Source organism: Lissotriton helveticus, chromosome 6 (genome assembly GCF_964261635.1).
Source record: "Lissotriton helveticus chromosome 6, aLisHel1.1, whole genome shotgun sequence".
NCBI classification, from domain to species: domain Eukaryota; kingdom Metazoa; phylum Chordata; class Amphibia; order Caudata; family Salamandridae; genus Lissotriton; species Lissotriton helveticus.
This window is the reverse complement of record NC_136067.1, coordinates 2,024,572,745-2,024,596,345: the sequence shown is the minus strand read 5'-3', so window position 1 is coordinate 2,024,596,345 and position 23,601 is coordinate 2,024,572,745.

Here is a 23,601-nt window from a genome sequence, read left to right as displayed (position 1 = left end):
ACATTTATGATGACTGGTGCAATAAAGTGCACATTACTTACTTCATTGGTAGTCCTTTATATGTATTATCTCCTCTGTATTCTTCATCAAGCGTAACTTTGATCTGCAATCCTGAGTAGGCCTCACCTTAAACAAACCTCTGGATAGGACACACTTTATTGTCATCCTGGATTAATCATTTAAAATGCTAGGGATAGATTTATGATAGGTGTATGCCTTTATTCTGCCACTGTGCGTCACTTTTATGATGCAGCGGTGGTGCAAAATATTTGCTATGAGGTGACAACATTAAAAATTGATGCATTTAGGCAGATATGTCATGGTGTAAAAAAAAAACGTACCACATAAAACCCAATCAGCAGTAATGCAAAAGATGCACCATGTCGCAAGACAGGCCTCACTTGGGGCCATATGTATCAAGCTAATTAGCATTGGCAAAGATCAAAATTCTATGAATTTCGGCCTTTGCGAATGTTAATTAGACAAATGGTATGTATCAAACAACTTTGATGCAAAATAAGGAGTAGCAAAATTTGCTATTCCTTATTTTGCGATTGCACTGAAGCATTTGTAAATTTTGTGACTACTTAAATGCAATGTATCAAACAAAAACTATGTAAAAAATGACATTAAGGATTTGGAAACTATTGTGGTAAATTAGTGGTAATTTGTGAATTCTTTTCAAAAAGCTTTTTTTCAAAAAAACAAAAGGTGCCATATGACGCCAACACATGCCCTTAGGGCATGTATGTGTGCCATATGCCCCCAAATTTGTTTTTCAGGGGTGCAGCAGGTGTTCTTGAGACACCCCTGCACCCTTGGAAAAATTCCTACTTTGTGATGAGCAAATAGCTAATCGCAAAGTAAACCTTCATTCATATTAGCCTCCTAGGCCATGGAAATGAATGGGTAACTTGCAATTAGCAATTTGCTCATCGCAAATTAGGAATGGTAAAGAATCGCTATTTATTCCTTAAAATTCGCTATTTAGAAAATGTAAAATATTTTGATGATACATATGGCAGTTCATCTGTAACAAGATAAGAAGCTTAGGGATAGATTTATGATGACTGGCGCATCACCAGGGATGTGACAGTCATCCTGCGCCACTGTTCCGCCACCCATGTTGTGCTGCATTTACAATGTGGCGCAGCATGGGGCAAAAACGGCACAGATGCGTGACGCATCTGTGCCGTAAAGGTGGTGCATTGCTGGAGTTGTATCGCAAGTGCGATGCAGCTCCAGCAAGGCTCAGGGGTGCCCCATCTCCACAATGCTGCGTCAAGACCTATGCCAGCTTCAATCAGGCGCAGGGTTTTGACGCAGCTTTCTCCTATCTGATTGTAAATGCGGCACACCATGGGTGGTAAAGCAGTGGTGCACATTAACTGGTGCATGCCTGGGGATGTGCCATTTAATATAAATCTGCCATTTAACATTTAAGTATGTGCAGGGGACACAGAGTCGTTGAGGCTTATCCAAGGTTAAGAAGAGATGAGTCCTGTTCAGTGAAAAATTAGACATAGGCTTCACCTGCTCAGCATTGCTGGACATGGCTAAATAATAGCTGCAAAATGTTAATCTTGTTAAACAATTTTACTATTATAATCTCTGAGATTTGTTTCTTACTCTGCAACATCTCATTGTTGTTATCTTTCTTTAAAGATAAAGACAACATCAACATGAGCGACAATCAGCAATCAGTTGATTTTGACCTCATCATTGAACTCGTAATTGAAACATCAGTGGATGTTGATCCCTTGGATGATTTAAATCCTGAGGATGAAGAAGAGCGTGATGAGGATGCAGATTTGTCCGAATTATATGATATAGGATGGGAAGCTGACCTGCTTGAGCCTTTGGAATTATAAACATTTATTTTTAAAATTTATAATCAATAAAAAGTAAAAAGGTAAACCGTTTAATTTAAAAATAAAGACACCTTCAAAAACAGGTTATGTGTAGTGTCTTCAATAAAATATTAAAATATGCTCATAAAATTTGATCAGATTCACATATAAAATAGCATAGGTAACATAAATATAAATGTCATTTCTTTTCTGGTATTTCTGTATTGTAAAATTGCCAATGACTAAAAAATCTTCAAATTAAAATGTCAAGTAGTGTGTTATGTTTTTGATCACTATTACTGATTTACTGTTTGATAATAATGTTTATTAACATTTTTTATTATATTTTTCCTCAGATTCAACTGCAGATCATTTCAAGATTTTAATATGCCTACAATACAAAGACAGATAAAGGCTGCAAAACGTCAAAGACAGCAGGAGAAAAAAAAAACGCAGCAGTCCTCTAACAAAAAGATTTCTCAAGCCACGAAGAAAGCACCGGGTAAGAGCTCTAAATATTTCATAAGAAATATTTGTAATAAAAAAAATATTACTACAGAAAATGTTTCAGTCCATAACACGAGGAGTAAATCAAATGGAAAGAAAAGGACAATGGAAAATGTTACTGCTAGAGCAAGAGATAAATCTGTGCATGATAGTAGAAGGAAACAACAGTTTAGGGAGATTCGTAAACGAATGTTCCGCAACAGGATAATTGGCAATTTGTTAAAAAATATTAAGAAAGGTCAACAGAAACTAGTTTTTTATAAGAGAAAAAAAAAAGTTGAGAAAGTTATTGATCAGGCATTTGAAATTAAACGTAAGTTATTTATTTTGATAATCAATAGAATTAGGAAGCTAAACAAGGCAATTTTTGATTTCAAAAGAAATAGTAGATGGAAGAGAATAGTTAATCGTAGTAATTTTTGTGAAGTTTTTTCTGGAGAATGGATGCATAGTTCAAGCTGTGAGGCATTTTTTAATGAAGAGAGTTATTTCCAGGATAATGATTTGGTGCATGCAGTTGACATCAGTGGTCGTGCTTATGAAGTGAAAGATGGTTGTCCAGTTGAAAAAGAAAAACTTGTGACAACAGAGGCAGAAGAGTTGTTAGGTAATGAGGTTTTAGGAAGACGTGCTAAGGGTCCTGTGTACACCTGGAAGTGTAGTAGTATTTGCAGTGTGCGACAGGATTCCATCAATTTGCTTTGTGATTTTGTACGGTCATTTAACAAAAAAAGTTTGAAGCAGAAAATGAGGTTGTTGCAAGAATTAGATCCTTGCAGAGTAAGAGAAGTGACAGGTTTGCATGGTCATTCACTGGCTTGTCTTTCCAGGAGAGTATGCCAGAGTGTTTTTCATCATTTCAGGATGCTAGCAGTGCATCATAACAAAGTGAGGAAATTAGTTAGAATGTTGTATTATGCTAAGAGTCCAGCAATTATGCTGAAACAATTATGCGCTGCTCTTTTGCATGGTTCTGAAATAGATGTGAAGAATATATGTGAAGAAATTGAGTTTTGTTACTTTGGAAGTAAAGAGGAGAATGTTGAAATTGAGCAAGAAGTAGAGGGTCATTTGGAAGATAGTGTACATGTTTCCAGTACAGATAATTTCCAGAGGGAAATTGCGACGTTTGACATGAAATCAAGTGAGAGGCCTAATTTCACTTGTGTGTGTTGTAGACGCACTTATTATAAGAATCAGACTAAGTTAGTGGATTTATATGCAAAAAGTGAAAGGGAAAATAATAGTGAATGGAAGGATTTTGCAACATACTTGATGGTAGAAAATTGTTTTGATTTGGGATTGGATCAACGTGTGTGTACTTATTGTTGTAACAAATTAAAACAAAACCAGATGCCTGCTAGAGCAGTTCATAATAATCTGGAATTGGTTGAGATTCCTTCTGAATTGAAGGACTTAAATACTTATGAATCTATTTTGATTCAAAGTATCCATCCCTTTCAGGCTATTGTAAGAATGGAGCCAAAGACAGGGAAATTGCCTCCATCAGATTTACAGAGAGGATTAAAGGGAAGAGTTGTTTATTTGCCTCTAGATTTGAAGAAAAACATTAACACAATTGGAGTAGAAAAAGTGGAAGAGGAACCTCTGGTTATCTTAGTTAATGGGGTTCCGACAAAGAATAAGAAAATATGGCAAGATTTAGTAGATGTTAGGAAAGTTAAAAAGGCAACATTGTATTTGAAAAAAAATAATAAATACTATAAGAATGTATATGTTGCAGAAGAGGAAGTAAGTGAGGAAGAGGATAGCGATTTGTGTGCTGGTCAAATTGAGAAAGTAGAACCCTCTACTAGTGAGGAAATATATGAACATTATAGTGTTCATCCTTTGCATTCCAAGGAAGTCATGGGGAATGCTATTGAGTTGTTTCAAATGAAACAAGCCAAAGGGAGTCCCATTAGTGTTTGGGAGGAAAGTTTGGAAGCTCGGTGTTTCCCACAGCTTTTTCCAACAGGTCAGGGAGGAAGATATGATGAGCGACCTCATCAAATTCCTGCTTCTGAATACCGGACTTTGCGATTGTATGCAGGAGATGCTAGGTTTCGACAATGCATTCCTTATTTGTTTCATCTCCTGTTTGAAAGCGATCTGTCTGGACTGTCATATGCAGTGAACCACATCTTGAAAAGTGGTATACACATGCAAAACATCTCGGCAAGTGATTTTATGGATAAAGTGAATGTCCAAGATAGTATTTTGGATTCTCACCTGATTAATCTCATGGCGTGTCAGCGTGGTACTAATGAGTACTGGTACCGTCGTCATGGTGATTTAAAATGTATGCTGAGGAACTTAGGTACTCCCACATGGTTCCTCACTCTGAGTTGTGCCGAGTATGGCTGGGAAGACTTACTTCAATTTCTACGAGAGGCAAATGCTAACGTAGATAACATCGAATTCAAGACACCCGGAGAACTGTGCTCTTTGGATCCAGTCAATGTATGTAGGTACTTCAATCATAGATTTGAAGCTATGATGTCTTTCATCATGAATAAGAAGAATCCACCTCTTGGAGAGGTGTTGGATTTCTTCTGGAGAAAGGAGTACCAAGCAAGAGGTGCTCCTTATATACATATGTTGCTGTGGATCAAGGATGCACCTAAATTTGGAACGGATCCAGAAGACTCAGTGATGAGTTTCATCCAACAGTATTCTACGTGTGCTGTTCCAAACGCAAAGGAGAAGAAAAGCCTAAGAGAAAAAGTTCTGCGTTTCCAAAGCCATCGATGTGGAAAGTACTGCCGTCGTAAATTCCGAAACAAAGACAAGTTCTACACCAAATGTCGTTTCGGCTTTCCACGACCGGTGATTTCTAAAGGAAGAGTAAACAGTTTGATGTCTTCGCTGCGACATAATGTGATGAAGAAATCACCTAAAAACACATACAATTTGAAGAGGAATGAAGAGTCCAAGTACATCAACGACTACAACCCGGTGATTTTGTCCATGTGGAATGCTAACATGGATATACAGTTTGTGGCTGATAACTGTATGGCTGTGGCTCGGTATGTGACGTCTTACATCACCAAAAAAGAGAAGACAGAATTGAAGGATATGTGGGAGGACATTTCCCATGAAAAGAGCCTCAGCAAGAAGTTGTACAGTTTCAGTCTGAAGATGTTGTCGCATCGAGAAATCGGAGCGTACGAATGTTCTGACCGGTTGTCTTCAGCAAGTCTCTATGCCAAGTCCAGGAGTATCGTTTGGGCGAGTCTTGGTCTTGCTGCAACGCGTAATCGAGTTCTCAAACCTGTGCGGGAAATTGAGTATTTGGCGGAAAAGGAGCCAAACAGTACCGACATTTTGAAGACAAACATGTTGGATACATATTATCCAAATCGAAGCAGTCACCTAGAGAATGTTTGTCTGTATGAGGTTCTGCAAAACATCAAAGAAGATACTGAGAAAGGAGTGTATGCTGTAATAGGAAGTGAGGGATGTCTGGTCAAGCAAAGAAAATGCCACTTGATAAACCATCGAAAATTGAGTGGCGAATCTCCTGAAAAAAAGGAGTTTTTCTATTTAGCACTTTTGCGACTTTTCAAGCCTTGGCGTGCAGAAGAGGAACTGCTTGGAGATTTCCTCTGTTACGAAGACTCTTTCAATGCCGCCAAGGAGACCATAGAATGTCCTGCTTTTCCCAAATATGTAGAAATGTTGAATGCGGAAATTGAGCAGGAAGCAACGATTGCAGCCGAGATTGCCAGAGACAGTTCTCAGGACAGTCAAAGTTCTGCTTCATTGAGTCAGGATCCACTAGGAGGACCTCTTATTGAAAATGAAGCTGCCACTGCTATGAATGAAGTGGAAAGAGCCATGGCACATGCTCAAGAGGATGCGGTTAACTTAGAAGAGTTGGAAAGGCAACTCAACGTTGAGCAGAGGAAAATATATGACGAAGTTACCATGCAAATTGATCATGGATTAAGTCATGATAAGAAAGAGTGCTCATGTACGTCGTTGAAGCCTGTCCGACTGTACGTGAGTGGAGAAGCGGGAACTGGAAAAAGTTTCCTCATTAAAGCAATTTCATGCTATTTGCAGGAAAGGACAGAGTCATCGCTGTCTTGTGTTGTCACTGCTCCAACTGGACTGGCAGCACATAATATTAAAGGGATTACTTTACATCGTTTACTGATGCTGCCAGTGGAGCATGACAACAAATTAGAATATCACAAGCTATCTGGAGATGCTTGTTTTGAAGTTTCAAGAATCTTGAGGAAAATGAAACTTCTTATCATTGACGAAGTAAGCATGGTTTCCAATGTCATGCTTGCCTTTGTGCATTTGAGGATGCAAGAAGTTCTCAAAACAGAGTATGATGTGTTATTTGGTGGCAAACACATCATTGTTTTCGGAGATCTTCTGCAGCTGACACCAGTGAAAGGGCAACCTGTGTTCAAAATGCTCACGCATGAAGATACCAGGAAGTGCCTAGGCAGCATTGGCAACGTCAATATATGGTTAAACTTCAATTATGCTGAACTGCATGAAAATATGCGTCAGGCGAAGGATGAAGTTTACAAGACTGTTCTACAAGATGTTAGAATTGGAAAAGTGACTGAGCATGGGAAAGAAGTTTTAAATGCACGATTACTGTCAAATTTATATCCAGAACAAGATGTTGTGCCTGAGAATATTTTTCAGAAAATTACTGAAAAGAAATCTGGAATATGTTTGATGCCAACTCTTGCAGAATGTGCCAAATTTAACAACAAAATGTTGCATTTAGAAAAGCAAGAGATTGTGAAACTGGAAGCTATTGATAGAGTAGAGCATATGGGATCAACAATTATTTTGTCTGAGAATCTGAAAACTAAATTGGATTCATTAGAGAAGAGTATATCTAAAACTGCAGGTTTTGAAAAGACTCTGAATGTGTGCTTGAACTGCCGTATAATTTTAAGAAGGAATTTACATGTTGAAAGAGGTCTGGTAAATGGATCAATGGGTAATGTTGTTGATTTTGTGAAATACAGAAATAGAGATGGAATTGAATTTTTAAAAATTAAATTTGATGGCATTGAGGAAGTACAGCTAATTGCTCGTTGTTCTGCTAGATTTTTGCTTGTAAAAGACTTATATGTTCGCCGTAAGCAGTTCCCTGTTTGCTTGGCATATGCGGTGACAATCCATAAATCGCAAGGTTTAAGTGTAGACAGTGCATTGGTGAATATTGGCAGTTCTGTGTTCAAGGAGGGTATGGCATATGTGGCATTGTCACGAGTTAGAACTTTATCGGGATTGTACTTGATTGAGTGTGATGTCAGAAACATTTGTGCAGATCTAGATTGTGTTAAGGAATACAATAGGTTAAGAAGAGAGTATGCGCCACATTTGCCTCAGTTTCCTTTGTTTGAGAAACGTCTGGTAGGCCGGAAACGAAGAAATGAGAACAATACTGGGGAGGTTGTAGCAAAAAGACAAAAAGTGAATGAACCTAAAATTACAAGCAGAAACAAAGAGGATTCTGTTGAAGATGTTGTTGGTTTTCAGTTTGAAAACAGTTCTGGTGTCAACTGCTATGCTAATGTAGTAATTAATGTTTTGTTTTCTCTAAAAAATGTAAAAGAAGAGATTGTGGTCAATTCTGATCAAAGATTTTGCAGTTTGTTAAATTCTGTGTTAGAGAAATGTACCACTGATAGAAGAAACATAGAAAGTGTGTCTGAAATTAGAAATCTGTTAGATAGATGTTCAGGCCAAACACAATTCTCTCAAAATATTCAGCAAGATTGTCAGGAGTTTTTAATGTATATGCTTGATGTATTACATGCTGAAGGTGTAGATGTAGATCAGCTGTTTGGGCTTTCTTATCAATGGCAGCATGACTGCGAGAACTGTATGGTATCAAGTACTACTAGTGTAGACTCAGAAAGATTTATATATTTAACTTTGCCAGACAGTAAATCAGTCTCCTTTAATAAGCTAGTAAAAGCTGCTAATCACAACATGGAGTGTAGCCAATGTAAATCTGAAATGATGTCCACATTATTTATACAAACATATGGCCAGTACGTCATTTTAATGTTCCAACGATGTAGGCCTGATGGAACAAAATTGACAACTTTAATAAAAAATTTTGTAGCTTCGCAGTTGTCAATATCAGGAAGGACTTTTGTAACTACAGCAATTATATATCATGACGGCCTTTCAATAACATCAGGACATTACACAGCTTATTTAAAGTCTAGAAATGGCTGGTCATTCTGCAATGATTCTGTTTTAATTTTCAAAAACAAATTGCCGTATGACCTTAAAAACTCTTACCTGGTGTTTTTAAAACCAAAATTTTAGGGAAATAATCTCGGGATGTGCTCTGTGGAATTTCAAGAAGTTCTAATGGCTCCTACACAATTTGGCCTTGAGGATAAGTGTAGTTCAGAGACATAACTTCTAATCATAGGACTGGACATCATGGAGATATATGTGCACTTTGAATGAGTTCAGAAAAACTGTTTCTTTTCATAAGCTAATTGAAGCAGCCAATCAAAACATGGAGTAGAGGGAATGTAAGTCTGCAATGCTGTCTACTGTTTTACATTGCTTTGTGATTAAAAGTGATGTAGAGAATTAAATAATTGTAGTACTCATAGAGGTAGTGTAAGTCTGCTTCATATTAAGCAGTATCAGTGTCAAAGGAAATGTAGAACATGACTGAGCAAGAAGGGGAAGATATTACTATTCCAGGATTGTGAAAATGATCTTCAACATTTTAATTGTGAAAGTTGCGGAAATGCCAAATGATGGGATTGGCTTACAAGAAATCCAAGAGTTATAAATATCTCTGACTAGATTTGGCCTTGTGGAAAATAGTGGTAGAGAGCAAGAAGTCATTTATTGCATGTAACGTGTTTTTAAAAACGATGGAGGTTTTCTTTCAGAAAGTGGCGGGCTGAAAGTAATAACAGCACAAAAGAGTGTAAGCTGTTCATAGGACATCCTTGGACGTCATGGAAAGTAAGTTAACTTTAAGGAGTTCTGAATTTTAATTTCTGATGTTGTATGGGTTTTTTAAACACAATCATTTTGATTGTGTTTTTTTTTCCCCGCTGTTACATGATGAATACCTTCAAGTCACTGTTTTTAGTGAATTTTGATACATTCTGAGAACAGCAAAAATAAACCATTTAACATGTATAATTAATTCTGTACTGTTTGCATTTATGATGTATATGTAGAACTGTGTAGGAGGCATGGAGAAGGTGAGTTTTCTGTAAGTGTTAAATTTATTGCATGCAGTGCTGCACTTCTACGTATTCTTTCATATGCTGGACTACATCTGTACAATGAGATACCTAAGCAAAGGAAACACAAGTGATGTGATTGTGAAATGAGCAAAATAAATTGCACATATTTCAATTACATCACCTGTGTTTCCTATCATTATGAATCACATTGTGCAGATCAAGTTTAGGTCTGTCCAGGGAAACATAGGAGGTTTCTACTTTGTTGAAGAGTGCAGTGGACATGACTCACTTCATTGGTAGACTTTCACAGATATTATCTCCTCTGTACACTTCAACAAGTGTAAATCTCATCTTGAACTCTGAGTAGGCCTCACCTCAAACAAATCTCTGGATAGGAGACATGTTATTGGCATCCTGAAGCGACACTTTTCTGAAACAAGAGCAATGCAAAAGATGCACCATGTTTTAAGATAGGCCTCACTTCATCTGCATCAAGATACTGTTAGTTTAAAATGTATATCTTTAGGATTGTGTAGAGGACCTGGAGAAGCCGAAGCTTCTGTCAGTGTCAAAGTTGTTGAAAAACTATTTGTCCTTCAATATTTTCCCTTGTCTTTTGTAATTTTTAAATACATGTTTTAATATTTTTCAAATGTTGGTTCTCTCTTTCACAGATTGAAAGTATAAAAATAAAATGTGATTAATTTAACGGCAATTACAAGGTAAATAGTTGTACTCTTTTCGTTACATTTCTATCACATTCACCTACTATTAGATCCACTGCTTCACTTCTTTAATCCTCAGTTTCCTGCCTTTGCTACTTTCCTCATTCCTTTCTCTATTACCTACTTACTCAACTCCTTCCACTCTTTTTCTCAGTCCCTCTGTTCTCATAGTTCCTCAGTCTTGTTCACTCACTCCATCTCTATTACTCTTAGTGTCTGTGAATTACTTTCCCACCTTTTTTTTTGGACCGCTTCCCGGGAAGTTGCCCGGTTCGCAAACCAGCAGCGTTATGGGAGTCCACCATTTTGTGTTTCGGTCGAATCAAGATACAAGATGGAGGGCAAATAATGTTCAGAATGGGTAGAAGGGGGCACGGTAGATGTATCTTGACCCCCTTGGTTTTCTGAGGGTGGCTGAGGAGGACCATAGTTCTTCACTCTTGTTCACTCTCTCTGTTTCTATTAATGTCACTGTTTATGACTGATCATAAAAATTTTTTAAAAAAAAGAACAGTAACTATAAGGGAAGGAAACAGACAGTTATGTTAAAAGAAAGACAGCTATAGGGAGTAAACTAAGGATACTGTTACCTACAATCCACTGCTGTTGATGTTACTGACCATGTCATGAATGATGTAATATGTGACATCATCAGCAGTGGATTGTAGGTAACAGTATCTCTTGTTTACTCCCTAACGCTGTCTTTCTTTTCACATAACTGTCTGTTTGCTTACCTTATACTTACTGTTCTTTTTTTTAAAAAATATTTTTTTTGGTTAGCTTCCGGTACGCGTACCGGGTAGCGCTCCGGGAGCGAACTAAGAGAAATAGAGGTTGGCAGAGTTCCAAATATTCTACCAATTTTTTTATAATGGGGAGTTAGTTCTGAAAAGAACTTTTTTTTTAATGTTTTTGTTGTTTTATATTTTTGTTAGTATTTTTTGAACATTTTTTTACTTTTTTAGTATTTTCTGAACGTTTTTAAAAAAATTTTGGTTTTTTTGGGGGGGGGGAAACAAAAACGATCCATTGTAAAGGGCTCAATAGGAGCAACAAAAAAAAGAATTTATTTTTTGGGGCGTCTCGGACAAACATTAACATGATTTTGAATAGCTCGCAAAATCAAACTGATGCTACTTTCCCTGTAGCAGATGAAAGCGCCACATTCCACGCACACTTGCTTTACGTGCCCAAACAACATTTGGATGTTTGCGATCATCTCCCTCGCCTCTGGTCCCGACACCTCTGGAACAACCGATCTTCTTGCCATTGGGAGGGGATTTTGTTGTTCGTCACGTAGCTGGGCAGCACTATAATTATTTGGGTGCCACCTACTCATATGCCGATGCATAGTGTGATTGCCGTAACTGTATTTTTTATCAGTTCCCCTTGACAATCTATCACCGCATATACGGCAAAACACGTAGCGTGCATTCACTTTTTTTTGCCCCTCAGGAATTCTATAGAATTGCCAGATGTAATTCTCCTTTCGATTGTACCTCCTGGGCTCCTCTGGCAAAAACTCAGGCTCTTCCTCCTCTTCCTCCTCTTCCTGTTCTTCCTCTTCTTGCAAAATTACTTCTGCAGGTGGTCCTCTCTTTCTTGGATTTGGTGGAGGTGGTGGGTTAGCACCAGCTGAAGCTACTAATGAAGCCATCTCAAAGTCTAAATAAAGGGTCTTTCTCTCACCAAGATGAAAGTCAGAGTGAGGAAAGAAGGAGGGGTTTTCATCATTTGGGAAAAACAAAAGTTCTAAACCAATGAAAAGTGTTCATTTTAGATCACATGACCTAGTATTACATCATTAGGAAACCAAAAGTGAAATGAACCAATGAAAAGTGTTATTACCGAGTCACATGACCTGCTGTGTTTACGTTACGCGGTCGGCGCCGCGCCGCGGATCGCTTCCGGTTCGCGTACCGCTGCGCTTCCGGGTACGCGAACGTAGCACGTAATATGACGTATTACGCGAGAACGCGAAACGTCATGCTGACGCGACGCGTCACGATGTTGTTTTGTAACGCGAGAGGTGCGCAAAAGGAACGTTTACCGGTTCGCGTACCGGGTCGCGCCTCCGGATTGAGCTAACGGGAAGCTAACCGGTACGCGTACCGGGAGCGAAACAAAAAAAAAAGTAAAAAAAAAATTGTATTAAAAACATGTAAAAAATATTTTTCTATTTAAAGAATAATACATTGTAAAGGTTTTGATATTAGCTATTAAAAAACCAATGAAATTCACTGAAAAAACCATAGGTTATGGACCATATATAGTTAGGAATTAGCATTTACAAAACCTTGAAAATTCACTGAAAAAACCATAGGTTATAGACCATATATAGTTAGGGATTAGCATTTAAAAAACCTTATTTTACTCACACAAAACCATTGAAATTCCATATATAGTTAGTTGTACTAACTATATATCACGCACCCGCAATCCACTGCTGATGATGTCACATATTACATCATTCATGACATGGTCAGTGACATCACTGATGACATCGCTGATGACATCTCAAATGACATCACTGATGACATCACTGATGACATCTCAAATGACATCACTGATGACATCACTGATGACATCTCAAATGACATTACTGATGACATCACTGATAAAATCATTCATGTGATAATACGATGAACCTCTTCAGACTCTAATATAACCTTAGATACACTCAGTGTAAACACAGACTCACAGATTGTCACTCATCCATGAAGTTACACACACACCTAGACAGTCATGCAAACAATCAATCACACCTCCATTTCCTTAACTATACAGTTAAACACACCTTACTTATTCAAACATATACTAAAACATATTTACTCACTTATACAATCCTGGATACAAATTCACAATGATCCATACAGCCACTCACACATTCACTGGCTCTTATGCACAGTTATTTATATATGTCAACTCTCACATGTATTGTATTTTACATATGTACTTAATTTGACATGTAGCACTGAGATATCTATTCACTCACCAATACAGTCATGCACACAGTCAACCGCCCATACAGCTGTTTCCAACATGCACTTTTGAACCCATACATCTATGCACAGAGTCATACACTTCCCAGCCACCCACACACACACTCAGTCTCCCATACAAATGCTTGGGCAACCAATCAATAACCCATATAGTTACTCATATAGCTACTGATCAACACATGCAGCAGTTTACAGAACAACAGACATAATGATGCACAAATTAAGACAGTTTAGTCACTAACCCATGCACTCAGTGAGACACATTTAATCACTCACTCATACATTCAGTCATGCACCTACTAAATCCTTCGTCCAGACACTTATACATCGACTCATTCATAAATATGTAAGACATATTTTAACTTTACAGAAAAATACAGTCACTGGATTTTGTCATCAGTGATGTCATCAGTGATGTCATTTGAGATGTCATCAGTGATGTCATCAGTGATGTCATTTGAGATGTCATCAGTGATATCATCAGTGATGTCATTTGAGATGTCATCAGTGATGTCATCAGTGATGTCACTGACCATGTCATGAATGATGTAATATGTGACATCATCAGCAGTGGATTGCGGGTGCGTGATATATAGTTAGTACAACTAACTATATATGGAATTTCAATGGTTTTGTGTGAGTAAAATAAGGTTTTTTAAATGCTAATCCCTAACTATATATGGTCTATAACCTATGGTTTTTTCAGTGAATATATATATATATAAATATATATATATATATATATATATATTACCTACTAGCGGTCGCCAGTAGGTATATATAGTTAGGATCGATTTCCATAGGGAAATCGCAACATTCTATTTGGAATACCTTTGGCGCCGGTTGGGCAATCAGGCTGAATTTTCCAGCAACTTTGCCTCGCGGCGCTCCGCTCCTTCCCTGGAAGTGTGGGGGGATTCGTCAAGCGGGGGCCGAGATAAAAGGGGGTCCCAAAACATGTTTTCCCCATGTTAATTTCCGTAGGGCGGTCTGTCGCACTTTTAGCTCGAACGGCTGAATGGATTTTCACCAAACTTGGCAAAATTGTAGGGAGTTGTAGTCCGATGTGCCTTTGCTATGTCTCAAGATATGTGCTCCAGAGGATTTTGAGTAATTTAGGTTTAAAAAAATGTATATATCTGTAAGCGCGCCCCGGAGCGCGTACCGGGGAGCGCTCCGGGCGCGCCACGCTACTTGCGCACGGCAAGCTGATTGGTTCTCGGGTGTCTGTAAACCTTCGAAACAGTCAGCAGCGCCCGCCATCTTGTGTCTTGGTAGGATTGAGATACAAGAGGTGGCAAAAATCAAAGGGGGAAATGAGCAAAAGGGGGCAGGGTACACCCCCCGTGACCCCCTAGGTTTGATGTGGGGGCCATAAAAGGGTCCCGTGGGACAAAAAACATTTTTTTTTTCAATTTTCGCGAGGGGAGCGCACGGTACGCGCACCGGGGAGCGTACCAGGAAGCGTACTTAGGTGAAAAATAGTGAAAATAATAGTGTAGAATAATCATTTTGAGTGATTACAGGTAGGGTAGCTCTGAAAAGAGCTTTTGGGTTCTGTGGCTATTTTAGGTACCTACAAGTGTGTTCCACACACACCCACATGCACACAACCCCATACCCACACACCCACACACTCCCCACACACACTTCACACACGCACACCTCCACCCACACTCAAACACCCCACACCCCCACATCGACACCTTACACATCCACACCCACACCCACATCCCACACACCCACACTCAAACACACACCTCACCCCCTTCCACCACACACACACACACATGCACACACACACAGATATCTCACAGACACCCCCCACACATCCCACACACACATCCCCCCCCACATACACAGAGACAACTCACAGACACATCCACACATCCCACACATACATACACATCCTACACACATACCTCCCACACCCACACACACCCCACACACACCTCACACACCTACACTCCCACCTACACCCAAACACCCCACACACTCACACCCACACACCCACCTTACATACCCATATCCCCACCCACATCCACATACCCCACACACCTATACACCTCATCCCCCCAGACACACACACACACACACATACACACCTCACAGACACCCCCCACACATCCCCCACACACACCTCCCCCACGCCTACACATGGGGAAAACTCAGTGAAACACTAAAATAATAATTTAAAGTGCTTAGAGGTAGGGTATCTCTGAATAGAGTTGTTGTGTTGTTTGGGTGTTTTAAGTACCAACATGTAGGTACCAATGCTGAGTCTTAAAGTCAATGTACACCGTCTCCTCTGTAGATAATTTGCATGTTGTTACAGAAGTTATTGTGGTATATGTTATGTTATGTTATGTTATGTGACTTTTATATAGCGCACGGCTACTCGAAATGAGTGTCCCGGCGCTTTCCACCTGCAACTCAGAGTAAAAATAACACAACACAGCGAAAATGAGAAAAGAAACAAAAAAAGAAAACAGTAAGTATATGGAATCTATACCATAGTCTGTCAGGGAAGCAGAAACAACATGGAGGCAGGAGATGAAAAAGAGATGTCAAATACACATTGGAGATAATATAGTGGGAGAAAGGAAGTAACTATGAGCAAAATTACTATGTAACACAAATACGTTGCACAGTATACTATAAGTCTGACTTTATATTATAATCAATTTGATACTAGTTTATGAATTACATATAATAATGAATATTGTCTCGAACAATTTTTGATTATTAAATATAAATTTATTTTTCTGATTCTTTTTCAAAATTTAATAGAACGTCTAACATTTGACTGTCCGAAATGTTCTCTTGTTGAGTGAACATAACTTCCAACATTTGACTGTCAGAAACGTCCTCATATTGAATTAACAAATCCACAGATTCTACACATTGTAGAAGTTCATGGTCCCGTGATTCATCCATGAATTCCAAGTCAATGGGTTCAATGATTTCCTCATTGTTCATCTCTAGGACAATTTCAAAGGAAATGTTCTGTTCTCCTTCCATTTTTGTGCTGAAATTTGCATAAAGAAAAATCAGTAGAAATATGGCACTGTTGGGTTTAAGTTTAGACAGGTAGTTTTGATTTTTTAATAGTGAAGTTAACTTTGGGCAATGTATGGTAACAGGCAGGAAGTAGAAATATTAAAAAGTGCCTGTGAAGAAGCGTAAGTAAATTCATAATTATAGCAGAGAAGCCTAAGTCAATTTATAAATATAACAGAGGAGCCTATCTCTATCTATACCTATAGCAGAGGGACAGTAAATAACTATCAGAAAATGTTTTTAAAAAATAACTTAAAGTGACCCTTACAAATTATCAACTTACTTTACAGAGAGGTGAAGAAGACAAAATGCGAAAATCCTTTCAAGATGTACCTCAGGTAGTTGTAGTCAAAATGGCCGTGTTTCCCTCTCATTTTTCATTTATATTCATGTACATAACCAATCAAATGTCAGGAAAAAAAAATAGAAAATGAAAGTAACATTTTAATTGGTTGTCAATTCTAACACTTCAGATGTGTTTTTGTTATGTAATTTACCTCAGGATATTTAGACAGGGCTACAGGCCAAATGGCTCAATGGACTCCACTTTATTTGGGAAAATGGTAGGGACTGGTATGTAGTATGAGCTATTCTATATTTGGTGAAAGTGTCTCCAGTGATTTTTAGGTAAATTAACTTTCGAAATTTTTTAGGGGAGCGCTTCCCGGTATGCGCTCCGGTACGCGTACCGGCAGCGCTACGGGAGTCCTCCATTTTGTGTTTCTGTAGATTTCAGACAGAAAATGGAGGACAAACAACATTGGGAATGGGTATAAAGGGGCATCATATGCACTGCTTGACCCTCTAGGTTTTCTGAGGGGGTCTTAGGAGGCCGAAATAGGCAAACAAGAAAAAAAAAGTTTTTATTTTTCGCGGGGGGAGCGCCCGGTACGCGCACCGGGAAGCGTACCGGGGAGCGTACTAATAGTGAAAAAAGTTAGAAAAAGATAATCATTTGGAGTGATCAGAGATAGGGTAGCCCTGAAAAGGGCTTTTGGGTTCTGTGGCTGATTTAGGTCCCTACAAGTAGGTACCAATGCACAGTCTTAAATTCAGGAGGAATATTCTATTCCCTTCATCTGAGAAGTGCACACCATCTTCTCTGTAAATATCTTGCATGTTGTAACGCAAGTTGTTGTATATTGAACCCATTCCATAGTCTCTCATGTAAGCAGAAACAGATTTATTCACATGTTTCCGTGCTTTTTCAAATTGTGGACAAAATTGGTTGGACCACTTCCATTTCTGCCTTTGGCATATATTGAAATATACCAAGGCAGTTTGTGGAAAAAGTGCCATCAATTGCTCAAAGGTGTCCTTTAAAAGCATTTCCAGACCTACCCCAGTCAAAGTGCCCAAGTCATTTCCTCCACAGTGCACAATTAACAGGTCAGGGTGTGGCAAATGCAAAAAGGTTTTCACCAATGGAATCAATTGGTGACATTTTAATCCTCTGTGGCCAATCCATTTTATGTTCACGTTTGATAAATCAAGGTTGTGTAAATTTCTGGTACTATCATACCTTTGAGCCCAGTGGATATAGCTATGTCCAATAATCCAGACAGAATACATGGTCAGAGGAGATTCTGGTGCAGTTAGATGAAGTGTAGAAAAGAAATGGCAGTTGGAATAATAGGAGTTTGCAAAAAAAAACCTGTGGAGTTTCAGTGCTCTTGAATCACAAGCAATGATTGGTAGAATGAGATAGGTGAAAACTGAAAGTTAGGGTGTATGGTTGTGTTCTGTGTAAGAAGTAATTTGAATGGTTAAAAAAATGTTATTTAAAGAAACCTTACACCAGATAAGCTGGTGTATTTGCAGGTCAAACATCCTTGCAGAGGTGATTTGCAACATTGTAGAATAAACTTTTAACCCTGGGAGCTCAGTGAGGAGGAAGTTGCTATGGTAACAGGTAGAAAGGGCAGAGGGGGGGAAGGGTGTTGGTTTGAAAATAGAGAGGGAAGAGTTTTAATTGGTTAACAAAAAGGGATATCTGTGTAGAATTAGAGGTTTTCTGTGCCTTTATGGTTTGCAGTGTCTGGAGAACACATCTTTTGCTCTGCTAAAGAAATATTGGTGTGTGTATCTGACACTGTTCTTAATCTCCTAAAATATTTGTAAAGGTGAGTTATGATTCATTTAATATACATAGAGACTTGTATACTCTATGGAGAAGATTTGGAAGGAAATTGTGGTCTTTACATGTTGCTTTGTGTCATGCTTTTTGATAATGCTTGGTAAAAAGTTTTTACTGCATAGAGTAATTGTATTTTGTAAAATTGTGAATTTTTAGTCGTGACATGGAATGCTTATACGTAGGACCTGTGCTGTGTTTTGTAAATGTGATGTAAAAAATGATTTTGGGGAAAAAAATAGTTTTTACATTTTTTAAAGGGAATAAAGAATGTGTGCATGTTTAATAGAAATACATTTGACTCTTTACAATGATGTTAGCTGTGTTAACTCAGTGTAGAAAGCATATTGAGTTTGTTTGCATAGAGGAATTGTATTTTGTAAAATTGTGAAGCTTCATGTGCAAGATTTTGCCTCAGTCTTATCCCTGCTGTGAGGCAGATGGTTGTAAATATGATCTGTGCTGTATTTCCTAAATGTGATGTCAAAAACCATTTTGGGGAAAATAAATGGATTTTACATTTTTGAGTATAATGTGGCGCAAAGGTTTAAAAAATGACGCATACATGCGTCACTTTTTAAATATGGGGAAAAAAGGTACATGTTTGGGCTTTCCTGGGGAGCCTAGGTGGTGAGGATTGTATCTAAGTGTGCAGTGGACTAGGCTTCATGAAGCATATCCCTGTCTGCATTCTTAGACACAGGTGTCAATTTGACTCTTTACAATGATGTTAGCTGTGTTTTAAAACAGTGTAGGAAGCATATTGAGTTTGTTTGCATAGAGGAATTGTATTTTGTAAAATTGTGAAGCTTCATGTGAAAGCGTTAATTGTATTTTGTAAAATTGTGAATTTTTAGTCGTGACATGGAATGCTTCTACATAGGACCTGTGCTGTGTTTTGTAAATGTGATGTAAAAAACGATTTTGGGGAAAATAAATAATAGTTTTTACATTTTTTTAAAAGGAATAAAGAATGTGTGCATGTTTAATAGAAATACATTTGACTCTTTACAATGATGTTACCTGTGTACAATCCTAACCACCTAGGCTTACCAGGAAAGCCCACACATGTACCTTTTTTCCCCATATTTAAAAAGTGACGCATGTATGCGTCATTTTTTAAACCTTTGTGCCACATTATACTCAAAAATGTAAAATCCATTTATTTTCCCCAAAATCGTTTTTGACATCAAATTTAGGAAAGACAGCACAGATCATATTTACAATCATCTGCCTCACAACAGGGATAAGACTGAGGCAAAATCTTGCACCTGCCTCACAACAGGAATAAGACTGAGGCAAACGCTTTCACATGGAGCTTCACAATTTTACAAAATACAATTCCTCTATGCAAACAAACTCAATATGCTTCCTACACTGATTTAAAACACAGCTAACATCACTGTAAAGAGTCAAATTGACACCTGCGTCTAAGAATGCAGACAGGTATATGCTTCATGAAGCCTAGTCCACTGCACTCTTAGACACAAGCTTCACCAACTACGCTCCCCAGGAAAACCCAAACAAGTACCTTTTTGCTCCATGTTTAAAAATTGATGCATGTAGGTAGATGCGTCACTTTTTAAACCTCTGCGCCACATTATAATCAAAAATGTAAAAACCAATCATTTTCTCCAAAATCGTTTTTGACATCACATTTAGGAAACACAGCACAGATCCTATTTACAATCATCTGCCTCACAGCAGGGATAAGACTGAGGCAAAATCTTGCACCTGCCTCACAACAGGAATAAGACTGAGGCAAACGCTTTCTCATGGAGCTTCACAATTTTATAAAATACAATTCTATATAACTATATAACTCAATATTTTTTGGGAAGCATAGGTGGTGAAGCCTGTGTATAAGAGTGCAGTGGAGTTAGACATAGGTCTGATCTTCTTTGTAGTTGTGGACAGAGCTGTCTTCCACTGTATTTTTTAATACAGGCCTCAACTTTTGTGCACCACTGGAGAATCCTCACCTGATCTGAAATCCTGTATTGATCGTTTGCTTTTTGTCATTGCTTTGTTGTTTGGTAATAGTGGTCTATAATGTGCTACTGTTTTTCTTTAACACAGATTGAAATCGTTATTTGAAGAAAAAGCAAAGATGCTCACAAAGGAAAGGACAAAGAAACAACGTAACCGGGCAAAATCAAAAACAGCAACGGAATTACAGCATTCTTCCACAACAGATACTTCAAAAAACAGGAACAAAGCTCCTGGTAAGACAACTAAGTCTTTTTTACGCAACATATGTACATCCAGAAAAAATAATGGACACCATGTAGAAAAAAGAAAATGAGAGAGTAAAATTGAAAAGGAAGGAGAGAACTTCAAAGAATCCTAAAACTGGAGCAGGAGAGAATAATATGTATAGGAATAGAAGGCAGAATCAGTTTAGAGACATTCGTAGACTAATGTTTCGCAATAGAGTGGTTTTAAATTTGTTAAAAAACATTAGGAAAGGTAAACAGAGACCTGCTTTTTATAAGAAAAAGAAAAGTGTAGAGAAGATTGTTGATCAGGCTTTTGAAGTTAAGAAAAAATTATTTATTTTAATAATCAATAGAATTAGGACACTTAACAAGACAATTGATGTTTTCAAATCAAACAATAGATGGAAAAGAGTAATTAATCGGACTAATTTTTGTAAAGTTTTTTCTGGAGAATGGATGCACAGTTCAAGTTGTGAGCCATTTTTTAATGAGGAGAGTTACTTCCCGGAGAATGATTTAGTGCATGCAGTTGACACCAGTGATCGAGCGTATGAAGTGAAAGACGGTTGTCCGATTGAAAAAGAGAAACTTGTGCCTAGAGAACCAGAAGAGGTGTTATCTGATGGAGTTTTAGGGAGACGTACTAAGGGTCCAGTGTACACTTGGAAGTGTAGTAGTATTTGTAGTGTGCGACAGGAATCAATTGATTTGTTTTGTAATTTCTTACGTACATATAGTAAAAAAAGTATACAGCAGAAAGTGAAGTTGTTGCAAGACTTATATCCTTGCAGAGTGAGAGGAATCACAGGTTTGCAAGGCCATTCACTGGCTTGTCTTTCTAGAAAAGTCTGTCAGATTGTTTTTCATCATTTTAGGATGTTAGCAGTGCATCATACCAAAATGAGGAAATTAGTGAGAATGTTGTATTATGCAAAAAGTCCAGCACTTAAGCTTAAACAATTTAACAGTGCTCTTTTGCATGGAACAGAATTAGATGTGAAGAAGATTTGTGAAGAAATTGAGATTTGTTATTTTCGTGAGCAAGAGGACAGTGTAGAAATTGAGACAGCAATTCAAGGTAATGTGGAAGACAATGTACAGATTTTAAATACAGAAAAGTTTGAGAAGGAAATTACCAGGTTTAAGGTGAAATCAAGTGAAAGGCCGAATTTTACTTGTGTGTGTTGTCGACGGACTCATTATAAGATTCAGACTAGGTTAGTTGATTTATATGCAAAAAGTGAAAAGATGGATAATTATGAGTGGAAAGATTTAGCAACTTATTTGTGGGTGGGGAATTCTTTTGATTTGAGTTCTGATCAGCGTATTTGTAAATATTGTTATGACAAATTAAATCAAAACAGAATGCCTGCTAGAGCTGTTCATAATAATCTGGAGTTGATAGACATTCCCCGTGAATTGATGGATTTAAATACATATGAGTCTATTTTGATTCAATGTGTCCATCCTTTTCAGGCAATTGTTCGTATGGAGCCTAAGATAGGGAAATTGCCTCCTACAGATTTGCAGAGAGGATTAAAGGGAAGAGTTGTCTATTTGCTCCTAGATTTGAAAAAAAATATTGATACAATTGGTATAGAAAAAGTAGAAGAGGAACCTTTAGTTATTCTACTAAATGGGGTTCCAACAAAGAGTAAAAAAATCTGGCAAGATTTAGTGGATGTTAGGAAAGTCAAAAAGGCAACGTTGTATTTAGTCAAAAACAATGAGTACTACAAAGATGTATGTGTTGCAGCAGAGGAAACAGCTACAGATGAAGACAGTGATTGTTCAGGCGGCCAAATTGAAAAAGTTGATGTGTCTAGAAGTGAAGAAATATATGAACATTATACTGTTCATCCTTTGCATTCCAAAGAAGTAATGGGGAATGCAATTTAATTGTTTCAAATGAAAACAGCAAAAGGAAGTCCCATTAGTGTGTGGGAAGAAAGTTTGGAAGCTCGTTGTTTTCCACAGCTATTTCCAACAGGTCGAGGTGGACGATATGACGATCGACCACTTCAAATTCCTGCATCTGAATATCGAACTGTAAGATTATATGCTGAAGATGCAAGGTTTCGTCAATGCATTCCCTATTTGTTTCATCTACTGTATGAAAGTGACTTTTCTGGGCATTCTTATGCAGTAAACCATATTCTGAAAAGTGGAGCACATCTACAAAATGTTTCGGCGAGGGACTTTATGGAGAAAGTGAATCTGCAAGATAATATTTTAGAATCTCATCTAATCAATCTCATGGCATGTCAGCGTGGTACAAATGAGTATTGGTACCGTCTCCATGGGGAATCAAAATGTATGCTAAGAAACTTAGGAACTCCTACATGGTTCCTCACTCTTAGCTGTGCCTAATATGCATGGGAGGACTTACTTCAATTACTACGAGAGGCCAATGCTAAAATACAAAATATAGAATTCAAAACACCTGGAGAACTGTGTTCTTTGGATCCAGTGAATGTATGCAGATATTTTAATCATAGATTTGAAGCTATGATGTCTTTTATTACCAACATAAAAAATCCTCCCCTTGGAGAGGTTTTGGATTTCTTTTGGAGAAAGGAGTATCAAGCGAGAGGTGCTCCTCACATACATATGTTGTTATGGATTAAAGATGCACCCAAATTTGGAACAGATTCGGATGAGACAGTGATGAGTTTCATTGAAGAGTATTCAACATGTGCTGTTACGAAAACTACGGAAGAAAACAGTTTAAGGCAACAAGTTTTACGCTTTCAATCCCATCGTTGTGGAAAGTACTGTTGTCGAAAATTCAGAAACAAGGACAAGTTCTACACAAAATGTCGTTTCAGCTTTCCACGACCAGTGATTTCTAAAGGAAGAGTAAATAATTTGATGTCTTCTCTGCGACATA